This window comes from Schistocerca gregaria, chromosome 8, assembly GCF_023897955.1.
Source record: "Schistocerca gregaria isolate iqSchGreg1 chromosome 8, iqSchGreg1.2, whole genome shotgun sequence".
Lineage (NCBI taxonomy): Eukaryota > Metazoa > Arthropoda > Insecta > Orthoptera > Acrididae > Schistocerca > Schistocerca gregaria.
In genome coordinates, this window is record NC_064927.1 from 105,602,006 (window position 1) to 105,617,575 (window position 15,570).

Below are 15,570 nucleotides of genomic sequence, written 5' to 3' on the forward strand. Positions count from 1 at the left end.
TCTTCCTCCGTTCTTTGGGATGTGTGTCGGTTCCTCTGGGCCCTGTATTTGTAACTGGTGTGTGCGTGCGAGTCGTTGCAGTTGTTGACCAGCTTGATTTCGGTGTTTCGAGTTCCAGTCCGCGTGTTCCGCGTTTAGGTCCCCTGCTATTAATAGTTAGCTGCACAAAGCAGTATTAGAGGCAATGTCGTCCTTTTCTAGTCTTCGGGAAGGTTGGGAGGGGGGGGGGGGGGGGGGGTTACACTGCAATGACTGTTAGGGGGCCGGTTACTGTGGCCACTTCTATTGCCGCCGTTTCTATTTCTGCTGTATTAGAGGGGGGGGGGTATATTTGGTGGTGTTTGATTCCTTTTTGACATATATCGCGACCCCGCCTCCATGAATGGGTCGGTCGTTTCTTAACAATTGTAGTTTGGTACAGCAACTTAGTCCAGGTTTCGCCCACTTGGCATATGTGAACGTTTTCGTCATGCATGAATTCTCTAAACTCCAGGGGTTGGCGAGTAAGGTTGTCTGCGTTAAACGCGCATATCTTGAGACCTTGTATATTAGGTCTCCTATCGATGGTGGGGAACAGGCTTTCCTGAGGTTGTCGCTGCTACAGGCTACTGCTGTGCTGCTGATTTGTGGTCGGCAGGGAGCTGCGTCAGTGTTGCTAGAATACCTACTAGCTGGGTCATCTGCGCCTGTAGCAGTCGGATGGACGACGCGAGTTTTTGGATTGCAACAGACTCGGCTGCCTCTCACGGACTGGTTTGTGGGGGACAGGGAGGACGGACTTCCCTAGGACTTTCGTCAGTTTGGGAAACCTGGTTACTACTGTGTTGTGGTGGAGGTAGGTGGTTCGGTGGGTCACCGACAAGTGCACTAGAATAGGTGGTAGAGGCGAAGACTTGTGTTTTGACAGTGTTGTGTTGTCTTCTCTGGCGGGGGAGGTGGCCTGGGTGCTGGTTTGTTTTTGTTATACTGCGGTGTTTTGCTGTTGTTTTTTACCCCTCTGTCTGTCCCTTAGAACTCTGCGCAGTTATTTAGGATGTCACGAGTACAAATTGCAACAGAGTGCACCCAGCCACTTTTCTTTTCCCTTCCCCCTTGGTAGTTTGCTCTGCTCATAGGTATGTTGTTCAGTGCATCTGACGCACACCACTGGCATCGTGCAGTCTCGCGCGATGAATACAAGGGCCTGGCAGTTGTAGCAGCGTCCTGGGCCCAATTTCCTTTTCAGTTTTTCGGGCATGACCACTAATGCTAAGATCTTTTTGACGTCCCAGGTCTTACGGTTTTGTGCAGAGTCTGGGAGGGTGACCGTATGAAGGGGCAAGGGTCCGTTCGGTCGCGTCAAGACAACCGTGCTAGCCTCAAACCCTTCCTTTTGCGTTACCCCACGTTTTCCTCAGTATCGTCTGCTTGATGTACTTCGTCATCTGCAGATTCTCCCATCACGTTGAACCTGTTGGCGGTGTGGACTGGGGCTGGTGTGACTAAGACGGGGGATCAGCTGGGAGTTTTTCTTGCCAACGGGAATCCCTCGTCATCTATTTTCTTTGTGTTGGCCCCTGCGCTGCTCCCGCATCGCTCGCCTCCCCCCCCCCCCCCCCTCCCTCACCAGCGCACACCTTGGCAACGCTCCGAGGTTCTTCCGCACACGTGCCCTTAGCGCCAGGATTACACCCGGAACAAGTCCCGCCCATTCAGCCCCTCCATCCCTATCTGTAGTGTAAGGCCCTCCCCTAAACAGCCGCCAGTTCCGCGAACTGGAAGCTACAGCGAAGTTGCTATCGTCTTAGTCCAACACATGTTAGACTGCAATGAAATTCAGTAATAAGAAATTTAAGTTTTTCTGGATAGTAATATAATATGAATGTGTATTAATAAAGAAATAAAAATATTTATAGAGAATTGAAAGCATTGTCAGCAAGAGAAAACAAAAAAATAATGTGAAGTTATTTAAGGGCAATAACGACAAATTTTCGTTAACTAACTCACATATTATAATACGTTCATTTGAAGGATGCAGCAGACCAAACATACGATGCAAAAACAATGGTCTGGAATCTGTTAGGTCGGTAGTAAAACCACGGAAGCAGTCGAATAACTGCTATCTAAAATCAACATTATACAGATATAAGTCAAAGTCGTTTTGTTTGTGTAGGCCCTCATAGTAGCTCACGAACATTAAAGAATATAAGAATACCGTAAAGTAGATAGCTTAATGAAAGTAGTAAATTTGCTAAAATGACATATTTCATTAGTATTTGTATGGGTAATGGGTGAATTTTAACTTGTAAATTCTTTTAATGCCATCCCTGTGCATTATAAATGAGGTTATAAAGAATTGTGGCTGTTTGTGTGTGATTAGTGTCCTATATGCAGTTGAAAATGTTTCAGGAAAATAATCTGCCGTTATTCTCTGCCCTGTCTGTTTTTAAAAAACAGATTTATTAATTTCGTAAATGTCATACAAACCATTTTTACAAATAATAATAATGATGATGTGTTTGTTTGTTTGTTATGGAGTAGTTATGGAGGAAATTCATGCTGCAGTGTTTCACATATGTAAAACGTCCTTCATGCGGTGCAAAGTAATTTTGATGCCCTTTGGAAGTATAGTCAACATTGGTGCTTGTTTCACATATGTTGTCTGAGTTCTGAAACTGAAGTGTCAAGTACACTGTGGTTCCACTTTCTCCAAGCAATTTATTCTTTTAGGGTAGGTTTTTCCAATTTTAGTTTTGGATGCTTTTTTTCGCATAGAAGCATGTTTGTTCATAGGCTGTTCATGTGAATACTGAGTTCTCGTATTTAAAGAATTCATTGCTAACTTGTTTTCTCGTATGTTTGCTGTGGAAGTAGCTGGCACAGCTGAGACCAATTGTGGACATTTTTTTGTAACATGCCTTCTAACTATCTGGCAAAATTTAACACCTAAGAAGATATTAATTTAACATTCACTCCAAAAAGTCTGAACATTATGCCTGTTTGCATAATCTATTGTAAATCTATTGTAATTTCACAATTGTGCCTTGAAATCAATTTTTAATGTGTTGGAAAAACTTTTGAACTGTACATATGTACTACGCCACAATATGAATAAAGAAGCACTTTTTTAAATTGTTTGTTGTTATATGTTAACGAGTACCTGCATCATTGTATATTCTACAACTTAATTAATTTCACTGGCAAAGTGCTGACAATAGGGTGTGAGGGAGAGATAGGTTGTATACTATAATTTTTTTAAAACATCTGGACAGTTCCATCCTTACAGACACAACATTTGTACAATTGAAAGTGAAGGAATAACATGAAAATAAAATCCAAATGCTACTTGGTTTTGTATGGAGATACCTCAATATGAACAACATACAACCAAGATCTTATCAAGCACTCCACACACATCTTCTCCTAAAAAAAATAAAAGTTTGTGTTAATATAGAATGAGGGAATTTAATAATACTACTGGCTCTGTGTTGGGATCGTGGAACTTGGTATATGAAATGTTGCAGATGTAACATGTTTAGTATAACTTATTGTGAAAGACTGGATTATATACTTGAAATGTTAAAATAATTGTGCAGTTTAATGTTTATGACCAAATGAAGAGCATTAAAATAAATTAAATCTTTCATATTAAATCTATTAAGTACTGAAAAATTTAATCTTTCCCTATATTCTGTGATAGGTTCTTGTCAACTTGTATCATCCTCTTTTGGCCATACAAATTATTTCCCCTTTCTGTCAAGCGATTTAACAACATTCTTTTCACGTTGTTCCTTGGCACGTTGTCCAACAAATTAGTGCTAATGTCCTCATTCAGTATCTGGTTCAATAATAACCCACTGCACATTAAACAATGACAATTTTCCACTAATGTAACAGGCAATGAAAGAATTTAGGAATGTTTCTTCTTGACCACTGTGGTTGCTGTTAGGTACGAACTGGAAGTCTGTGCCATTTACAAACAACAATCTCATTTACTGCTCATTTCCTGATGGTACAAAGGCTGTGCACTTGAGTGCTTGGGAGAGACCTGGTGTTATTCTGGTGCAGCTGTACCTGGTCAGCTTAGGTTTTCCCCTTCACCACTGGAACTTACGTTAGGGAGTTTGTACATTGCACAGAAGACGTGCAGTCAGTAGTGAGAGTTTGTCTAGCTTTCATACGAAGCCAAACTTGATGATGTTTCCATCACAGAATATTTCCATCACTTTAAGATAAGAAGTTTTTTCATGAAGTACTCTTTTCTGATTAATAGTATGAACACCTACCTTATCATCTTGCAGACAATCAGATACAATGGCATATGAAATTGGACTGATAACTGTGTAAATAGTGATTTGTTCATTACTTCAGCGTGTACTCCTTGCCTCATTCTGATGACCAATATGATCTCACTTAAATCAGTCTGGAGAGCACAATAATGTTTCCTTCAAACACTTGGAATGCTGCATGCACAGTGATGGATGTTTCACCACCATGCTGGCAAGCACACAGCATCAGCCTCTGTTGTGGGAACCTGCAGCCATAGTGTTAAATATAAAATTATGGCAGTAAATGAGTTAAATGAACTACTTCATTGTATCATTTCTAAAATATAAAAAGGTGTTTCCAAATATTGTATGAAATGTTTTGGTGGTCTCTAAATGATTTACTAAAACAATGAAACAGCAAAGTAACATTTTATACCAAATGCACTGTACCAAAGGCCATGGTTTTTATCCATTTTCAGTAAATCATCATCTGCCCATTTCTATAAAAATATAAATTATATCTCTTTATAGTGTTAAGTATTATATAATTTCAGAAATTGTACATTATGCCGTTTGAACTGATGCACAGGAAGACAACATCTATTTCATTTCAAAACTCAGCTTTTTTATTTGACTTTTGTGGAATTACAAACGACACGAATGGATTGCTATATCATCTATGCATTTAAGAAAATAAACTGATAAAAAAGACAATTATTTATTTTCAAATGGTTCAAATGACTCTGATCATTATTGGACTTAACATCTTAGGTCATCAGTCCCACAGAACTTAGGTTAGTAAGGTTTATGTAGTTCTGAGGACATCACACACATCCATGCCCGAGGCAGGATTTGAACTTGTGACTGTAGAGGTCCATGGTTCCAGACTGAAGGGCCTAGAACTGCTCACCCACACTTGCCAGCTATTTATTCTACTGATGAAAATGGAAGTGAAAGATATCATACACTCCTGCATGTTATTCTATTAAAGGAAACCACAGAAGAACAAATTGAAATTAACAAAGGTGCACCACACCTGTGGCCATATTTATTCTTAGCCAATAAAAATCTGTAGTATGGAGGGACACAGTGAAGGGTTACTGGAGTAAGTCTATCCATGTATAAAACCATGCGAATTTAGTTTTCAATAATAGGATTTCCATTGCTGCACATGTGTTAGAATAATAATTATAGTCATTTATCTTGAGATGTGTTAATTTCTTTCAAAGTTGTAAATTTCCAGAGTTGCCATATACTTCTACAGATTGTTAGTTTTTCATCACTAACCATGATCATTGAATGCAGTGAGTGTGAAAGAAATCAGATATTTTAGTTGAAAATGTTTACCCTTTGTGGTGTTTTCATCGAGTGAACCATTAATGAATGTGTTCATTACATTTGTCGGGTAATTGACCAAATACACAGTTTCAACCAATCTGATATAAAATGATCCTCTGGAAGTGAAGTATGTTGTCAATATTTGCTCTCATAGAAGCTGCCACTTTTGGAACAGCTGCAGTCAAGGTCGTAATGAATTGTTGATACCAGTAAATGCACAAGTAGGTACATACAAAAGAAATTTATTCTTCCTCCGATATGTAGCCTACATAGTAACTCTGGATTAACATAGTCTTTTACAGATCCATAACTTTAAATGGTGATCACCGAATTATGCAGTTACCTTGGTTTTAAGTTTATGTTGGTTCAAGACTCTAATTTTCAAATGTGTTGTAAGTTTATTGTAACACAACAAAAGCACTTCCCTAGAGTTTGAATATGGGTGGGAAGCCTATGTGTACTGCATATTGTAACTTGTAATGATTATATATTTCATGATTTATCCAACATTTATTGTAACTAACAGAGACAAATATCACAAGTATTGCCACTTCTCTTCAAAGACCTTCTGCATAGTGCTCCAAGTGTCAAAAAATTGCTTGTTCATGTCAAAGTAAAAGGTTTGGTTATTTTAGTAAATAATAAAGTATTTTGAGCTAGTAAAATATTTTGAGAATATGAAACTTTTTGTTATTCCAGATTACATCCAGTCACACCTAGACCATATAAACAGGCCCTTGTGTAGCACTTTCATTTCTCTGTAGCTAATGAGACCACTTGCCATACTTCAGGTGCATAAGTGCAAACTTGTTACAAAGATCATCTGCAAAAGTCAGCTAGTAAGAAATGGTTATGAAGTTACTTGTCATCCAAAATAACAATACTGATCCAAATAAAGGGGTCTTAAACTACTAGTGTCTTTTATGCAGAACAAAATCACAAAGCTATTGCATTACTGTCAAGTTTCAGCAGCACCACTTCAGATCTCTCACACAATTACTAGCTTGGAACTATGTGAAATGAGCAAGGAAATAAAAAAAAAAAACACAAATTCTAATACGACATACTTTTATTGCCTCAGTAAAATTTTTATAACAAATTAAAGCATCAGAATCAAACAAATGTGGAAATAAAGTGTAAGTGGCATACAAGTGGACATCTGATAGGTCAAATAGTCAGTTGGCTTTGGTAGTATGGTATGCACAACAGTAATGCTGAAGTTCAACACTCAGAAATAATTTTGTTGTGTTAACTCTATTATAAATGATTAAAAGATTTTCAGTGCTTACTACAGTGAAACAACTCTGAACATTTCCAAAGGGACAGAAGCATGTATTTCAGCTTCACCCAAAATAATAATCTTTTTTGAATGTTTTAAAATAACTCAGAACTCCAATTAAATTATGATTACTGTTTACTGAGGGAGCCAAATATCATTACTGGCTTACTTCCCATTTTCCAAAAATACTCTGAGACTTAAGCAATGAAGACAATACTCATGAGTCTAATTATATAAAAGGACAAATAACTCCCAAAGGTCATTTCAAAAAAAGTAATAGACACAAATAAAAAATAAAATAGTGTATACATTAAACTATATCCTACAGTGTGCCAATTTAGTAAATGATGATATGTCCTTATATGGACATTACACAGTCAAACAACAATGCTGGGCACCAATAACATAGCAAATCTAGAATGAGATTGCCAAATTACACTGATCAGACTGTGAGAACTGAGAGATGACATAATATTTTTCATTTACACAGAAACATACATTCATACAAGCTCACAGTGAGAACATACACGATACATCTATTTACAAAAGAATAAATATGCTAACACATCATCCACAGATTCTATGTGAAGTGGTTTTCATTGACATGAAGTAAATAAATAACTCTTAATCATATCATCATTTAAGAAGTAATAATAAACTTTAAAGACAATATGTAAATCCACAATATACTGGAGTACAAAACATTCTTAACCTTTTGTAGACACGCACCATCAAACAGAAAATCAGAGTGCACACTTACTTACGCAGAATATATTACTCATTCAAACATCTACAGAGGTAAAATTTTCCAAACAATTTGTGTTATTTGGTAGACATGGTATATCAGCCAGTTCTACAAATAAATTTGTAAATGGGGTTGAGGAAGTTAGCCACCAGTTACCCATTTAACCTTCCCTTAAATTGAATGTATTACTAGTTACATGTTTTGAAGAGACAAATTATTTAAGTGGTGTGTTCTTGAACAATGAACACCTTCAACACCAAGGAACTACATTTACATCTTTACTGTAGATTAGTCTTATTTCTAGTAATGAACCATGAACTAAACTGTTGATTTAAGCCGGCCGGAGAGGCCAAGCGGTTCTAGGCACTACAGTCTGGAACCGCATGACCGCTACAGTCGTTGGTTCGAATCCAGCCTCAGGCATGGATGTGTGTGATGTCCTTAGGTTAGTGAGGTTTAAGTAGTTCTAAGTGTAGGGGACTGATGACCTCAGCAGTTAAGTCCCATAGTGCTCAGAGCCATTTGAACCATTTTGTTGATTTAAAGAGATAGTGTACATTGTGGCTATATGTTGTAATAAAGTTTAATAATGAGTTCTTTTAAATGTGAAGTTTGTGGCAATGAGTACAGTTACTGCAAGACTCTGAAGAGGCATATGTCCAGAGCCCATCCACAGAAGCTCAGCGAAATGATGCCTCCTGTTACAGATAAGGAGTAAAGGTTTAAGTGTACCATGTGTGCATTTGAAACCAATTCAAAAAAGGGCTGGGTGGATCATTTCCAGTCTGCACACGGATTATGTGTGAAACCAGAAGCCCTGGAATTCTCCAGTGAAGAAGAATTTTTGAAATGGAAGGAAGAAATGGAATGTGCTACACATTCCAAATACATTAAAAGCTGTGGCACTAAATTTTACAATGATGGCCCCACATGTTATTACGTTTGCCATCACTCAGGTCAGTTTACCTCCAAAGGTGATGGGAGACAACATCTGAAATTGACAGGAAGCAACAAAATTAATGGCAAGTGCCGTGCAGAGATTAAAATCCAATACAAAGAAGGGACATGCCATGTTACTTTTGTGTCCACTCACGTTGGTCACGATCTGGACCTAAGTTACCTCAACCTGACGGAAAAAGAACAGATTAAGATAGCTGAAGACATTGCAGCAGGAATCCCATTTCCTACTGTCCTCCAAAAAATTCAAGAAACAGTGCAGAGTTCTAATTTGGAGAGAGTGCATCTTACAACGATGCAGGATTTGCATAATATTGCAGCTGCGTATAACCTGTCTTCAAAGTCAGTTAGCATTCAAATTATGCAATCAGTGTTGAAGCTTGGGTGCAAGAAGTGCAGCAAAGTGACAATCCATGTGTATTGTTCTATAAGCCTCAAGAACCAATTAATGATCTGTACCCTGAACTGAAAAATGAAGACTTTGTATTAATTATAATGAACAACGCACAAGGCGAAATATTAACTAAATACGGAAGTGACTGTATTTGTGTCCATGGAACTCATGGCCTAAATGGCTAGGATTTTGAAGTGACAACATTACTTGTACTGGATGATATGAGGCAAGGATTTCCATGTGCTTTCCTCATATCTAACAGGAATGACTCAGATGTTTTGAGTATATTTTTCAATTGTGTCAAGTCTCATGTTGGACAGATTTCCCCAAAAGTATTCATGACGGACCTGGCAGAATCGTATGGTATTGCTTGGAACAAAACAATGGGACATCCTGAAATGAGACTTTTCTGTACCTGGCACGTCGATAGAGCCTGCAGGGCCAATATTAAGAGCAAAATTAGAAGTTTGGACAAGAGAAACGAGGTGTACAAACTTGTTAAATCGTTAATGCAGGTAAGAGACGTTGCTGTGTTTCAAGAATCGTTGGTACAAGCATTGCAGAAACTCAACAGCGATTCAGAGACTTCAGAATTTGGTCACTATTTCAAGACGTATTATGAAAAAATTGTGAAGTGTTGGGCATATTGTCATAGGATGCGATCCGGACTCAACACAAACATGCACCTGGAGAGCATGCATAAGACATTGAAATATATACGTGCTAATGCTAAGCATGTGAAACGTTTGGACAAAGGTATATCTGCTTTGATGTCGCTTGTAACAGCAAAGCTGTTTGACAGGCTCATTGTCAACGTGAAAGGGAAGCTAACAAGTAAAATGAAAGACATTCGCTGTAAACACAAATGCAGCATTCTGATGAGTAAGGACTCAATTAGGAAGGTAGGCAGAGGTTGGGAAGTACCAGCCACAAAAACACATGAAGTTTACCTTGTAGAAGAAAATATCATCTTCTGTGACTGTAAATTAGTGTGCACTGACTGTAAAGTGTGCATTCATAGGTAGTCCTGCATGTGTATTGATTACAGCATTAAGTTAAATATGTGCAAGCATATACATAATGTTTGCCAACTAGACAGTAAAGAACAAAATCCTTTTTAAATTTCTGAATTACAAGATGCATAGACAGTACAGAACAAAATCCTTTTGAAATTTCTGAATTACAAGATGCAGTAGCTACAAATGTTGGAGATATGTCTTGCACTAATGAGAAAGAAGTGATTCTGAAGCAAGTAAGTGGAAATGCTAAATCCTGTACCCCAGAAGCATTGGCAGAAGAGAAGAGAAAAATTATTTCTAGGTTTAAAGAAATTGTTTCTGGTATGTCAGCTACTGAAGTTCAGCTGGCTAACAAAATGGTGACGTCAATTAATGTAGGTGCTGCTCACACCAGCATCTCTTTCATTAGCCCACAAAGGAGTCACAAGAGAAAACTTGAACTGCAGAGGAGAATGTTTCCAGTGAAGAAAACAAACTCCTCAGGCCACATACCCATGGCAGTTCCTGGTACAGAAGTAACCAACAAGTTACTGAGACCACTTCTGGATGAAGATTTATAGCACATTAGCTAGCATGTTGGTCTCGTATTGTGGAACACGTTGGTTATCTTCTGTGTCCTGTCATCCAGATTTAGGTTTTTTATTATTTCCCTAAATTCCTTAAGGCAAATCCTTTGAATGGCCAAGGTAGATTTTCTTCTCTGTCCTTGAAAGTGCCAGAGCTTGTGCTCTGTTTCTGATGACTTCACTGTTGACAGGATCTCAAACATCAATCTTCCTTACTTCTTCACCAGTCGCTGGTACGGCAGTTCTGCTGACATGTGGGATATTATGCACTGCCAGGAACTGATGCTGATTTTGCCACCAGCCTAGAATGGTAGCACTGCTAGATCACTCCGTTCCCAAGCCGAGTTGGGCAGTGATGACTGTGATTCAGGCTCAATGTAATACCTGTTCATGCCTATGCATTTGTCACCCATCCCTGAATTAAAACAGAGTAAGTTACAATCATCAACTTGTAATATATATTATTTTTTTTCCAGCTAGATGAGTAACACACATACAACTGTTAAATAGATTAAATATTTTCTTATTCTAGCTGTGAATATATCTACATCTGATTGTTCACAATCAATTTTCCTGAAAACTCATTTACCTAAAAATAAATTTAATAAATAAATATTGTTTCACGATCAGTATAAACACATGCAGGTGGAATTAAGAATGAGCGGATAAGTCATTCTGATATATAACTCAGCTGAAAGCCTTTTTGATTCCACTTTGTAGTATATATTTTACTTTTTTTTAAATCCCCTATTTCAAAAGTTATCTGTAACCAAATTGCTCATATTCCAGAATGTTTTATTTTTAACTGGTTTTTATTTCCATAATACTGGCACATAGTTTGTACCCCTAATTTATTAGAGAACAAAATGCCTTTTGTATTTGGAAACAACTAATAATTTCAAACTTGTCGTTAATCCAAGTAACATCCTGACACAGATGCTAACAGAGCAGATACTAAGTCTCACTGGTTGTCTGCTGGATGCAGATATTGATTGATTGTTTGAATGGGGAGAGGGACCAAATGGTGATGTCATCGGTCCCAAGTTCCAAAATGTCAGAGGCTGTGGGAGCAAAAAACCAACAGCACAGTCTAGCCGATGGCAAAAGAAAACAGTCAAACAAAGATGCAGAAGGAACCGTGGGGTGGCAGGAAGAATAAAGAACAGGAATAGGGGGAGATCATAATGTGCCTCAATCATGCTATGTGCAACAGGGTGCTGGAATCACTGCAAACCCATGCCGGTCCCCACAGCATACCATGACTGTGACAATCGGGACAACACCAGGGGAAGATGACACAAGAAGAGGGGGGTGGGGAGGAAACAATACAAAATTCCTAACAAATGGGGGGAGGGAAACCTGGCCGGAATGAAGGCAATGATGAAGGCCTCCAGTTATGGGAGAAAATTCAGGTACTTAAATATAGGGGACAAACCACTTTTAGGATGATAACCGAAGACAGATGTAACTACACAAGGTTGTCTGCTAACGTCTGTAACAATGGAAGGTGGAAGAGCATGTTTAATGCGAAAGGCCAAAAGATGGGGGAGTCCAGTCAAATATGGATTACAGTGAGGGGCGGGGGGAGGGGAAGATCATTGTGGAGTAAGAGGCTTGAGTCAACCTGGTATGACCAATACAAAGATATCAGAGGATAGTAGATCTGCTGTAGGCCATGCAGTACGAGTCCCCTTATTGCAAGAAGTTTATTGGGAAGGTGGTGGACTCAAAGAGTCAGCCCTAGACTGAGCAAAAAGGAATCTGATGTGAGGCAATACGGTATCACATCACACTGATAATGACCACTTTATTCGGGTGTCAAGGTTATGGTTTATCAATGTGGTTGTCCTTACAGCCTTTCTGAACAAAATGAATGCCTTGCTATTCCAGACTGCCCTGCAGTTCACCAGTTGAAAGATGAGGTCACTATGAGAAATGACACCCTGAAACATATTCAAAGGCTATTGAGGAGTAATGGACATCAAAATGCACTACTCAGACACACCAATGGCCACCTGGAATAAGAGCTGTTGCTGGGAGTTCCAATGCTCCAGAACGACAAGCCACTACTCCTAGGCATACACGGGGAGGTAGCAGCTCAAATATCAGAACTGTGATCCCTGTGTTGTCAGAGGACTCAAGCAAAAAAGTTCATAACACTCCAAGCACATGAAATGGGTACCATGCTAGCTGTAGAGCATGAAAAGGACAATAGCTTCAAGTAAAAAATGGAAGAGCTGGTAAGGCCACATGCCAAAGACTTCATGTATGGTGGTGTTCCCCTTGTGGCTCACACCATGGAGACAAAATTTAGAGTTCAAACTCCAAAGAGGGACCAAACACTCCAATTAGGAAAGTGAAAAGCAAGAAGAATAAAACTCTAAGAGATAGCAAAAAACCAGGATAGCTAGGCCAGTGTAAGCAAGGAAACAGAGATATAAAGGAAGGGAAGAGGGAAAGAAGTGAGGACAGGGATGGATGAGCATGGGAGAGTTAATGCAGCCTGGAAAAGTAGAAAGGATTCAATTACTAGGAGACTCATGTGCTCCATGTACAAACTCACAAAATAGTTATGACCCCTCTCACTGGGGAATGGGGAATGGAGGGATGGATGCAGATATGGAAACATGATCCTGTGATGTTAAAATAAATAAATAAACTTTTTAATACCTGAGTGTTAGTGGATTTGCTCCAAATATCCACTGGCCAAACTGCAAAACTGGGGTACATAGGTCCGACTGGCCTTCCTGACAAGTCTATTTCTCATGCACCACCATCCATTGGAGCAGACAAACTATCCAACACTGTTGACACCATTATAGTGGCATGCTGTATTGCCATGCTAGGCGTCAGTCGTGACAAAGCATCATAGTGTACGCAGCTACTCAGTGATTACTCTAGAGCCCTGCAAACAAATATGAAATTTGACATCTTGGATATTCGGGAATCCAGCCGGATGTTCGCGTCGTTCTCGCACGATATTTCAACAGCGTACCTCGTTGTCTTCTTCAGGTGCTACCTGAGACTGGTCCTTGGGTCGATCGAGTCCAGTATTTATGCCTGGGAGGAGCTGGGCGTTCCCTAATCGGTCCGCGCCCAGTCGAGTGTTCCATCTGTGGTCCGCGCCCGCCAGACTCGGCTTCAACGGACCCCTCCAGTCGCGGATGTTCCGACTGCCGTCGGCGCCGGTTTTGGCCGTCCTCAACGGTTGTGGTTGTCATTTGAGGTGTGTCAGGCCCGATCTGAGATGTTAGGTACTCTATCTCATGACTGTTACTACGGTTTCCACTTCTGTTGCGTGCTGGGCGCTCCCTAATCGGTCCGCGCCGCGTCGTGTGTTCCATCTGAGGTCCGCGCCCGCCAGACGCGGCTACATTGTCCCTCTCTGGTGGCCGGTGTTCCCTCCGCCGTCCGCGTCCGGCCTGGCCGTCTTCTGAAGTCGAGTTCATGACCTGGGGTGTGTCAGATCTGGTCTCTAATGTCCAACACCTTGTCTCACAGCTGTTCCCTCGGTCTCCACTTATATTTCCTTCTGAATCCTGGAGTGTCCTGCGTTGAGTTTTCACAAGCTCAAGCGCAGGATTCCAGGCAGTGCTGATTTGGTATCCCGAGTCACGGTTGATTAGATTGTCTGTGACCTTAATCTCAATTGCTTCTTTAATGACACTGTCCCAATATCTTGAGGTCTGTGTCACAATCTTGGTGTCATTGTAATCCATTGAATGACCAAGTTCCAGACAATGCTCTGCTATGGCTGATTTAGTTGCCTGTCTGAGTCTGGTATGTCTCTGGTGTTCTTTACACCTGATGTCCACAGTTCTGGTGGTCTGGCCAATGTATGACATCCCACACTGGCATGGTATGTTGTAAATACCTGGCTTGCGTAGCCCCAGGTCATCTTTTACAGTCCCCAGCATAGCCCCAATTTTTGTGGGTGGGCAAAATATGCTCCTGATGTCGTATTTCTGGAGAATCCTGCTGATCTTGGTAGAGATAGGTCCGGCATATGGCAAGTATGCCATCTTCTTTGCCTCTTCTGGTTCTTCTTCTGGATCCTTTGGCCGGCTGGCAGGTTGAAGTGCCTTCTGGATATCTCTAGAGGCGTACCCATTCCTGCTGAACACTGATTGTAAGTGTTCTATTTCTGTGGCCAGACTATCAGGATCTGACAGAGTTTGTGCTCTGTGGACCAGTGTTTTGAGCACTCCATTCTTCTGTGCCGGATGGTGGCAACTGCTGGCTTGAAGGTATAAGTCAGTGTGCGTAGGTTTGCGGTACACACTGTGTCCAAATGTGCCATCTCCCTTTCTCTTCACCAGAACATCCAAGAATGGAAGTATTCCATCCTTCTCCATTTCCATTGTGAACTTAATGTTCGGATGGCAAGAGTTCAGATGTAGCAGGAACTCATCTAACTTCCTTCTACCATGGGGCCAGATGACAAAAGTATCATCCACATACCTAAAAAAGCACTTGGGTTGATATCTGGCTGAAGAGAGTGTTCCTCTTCAAACCTTTCCATAAATAGGTTGGCCACCACTGGTGATAGAGGGCTACCCATCGCCACCCCTTCCACTGCGACCTATTGTCAGCAATATTGGTGCAGCAACTTACCCTACTGCGAAATACCTGAAGAAGATGTTGACACCACATGTGGGTAAATGTGCACATCACATCCGGAACTCAGAGGATTTCCTACATCGACTCGGCCAGCAACACATCACAGACACAGACACAGACATCATGGTTAGTTTCGATGTGGTGTCTCTCTTTACACGTGTACCACTGAAGGAGTCACTTGAGCTTATTGGAGAGAAGTTCGATGGGGCTCTCCTTGACCTGTTCAGGCATGTACTGACATCGACGTACTTCCTATATGGGGGTCAATTTTATGAACAACATACCAGACTCAGACAGGCAACTAAATCAGCCATAGCAGAGCATTGTCTGGAACTTGGTCATTCAATGGATTACAATGACACCAAGATTGTGACACAGACCTCAAGATATTGGGACAGTGTCATT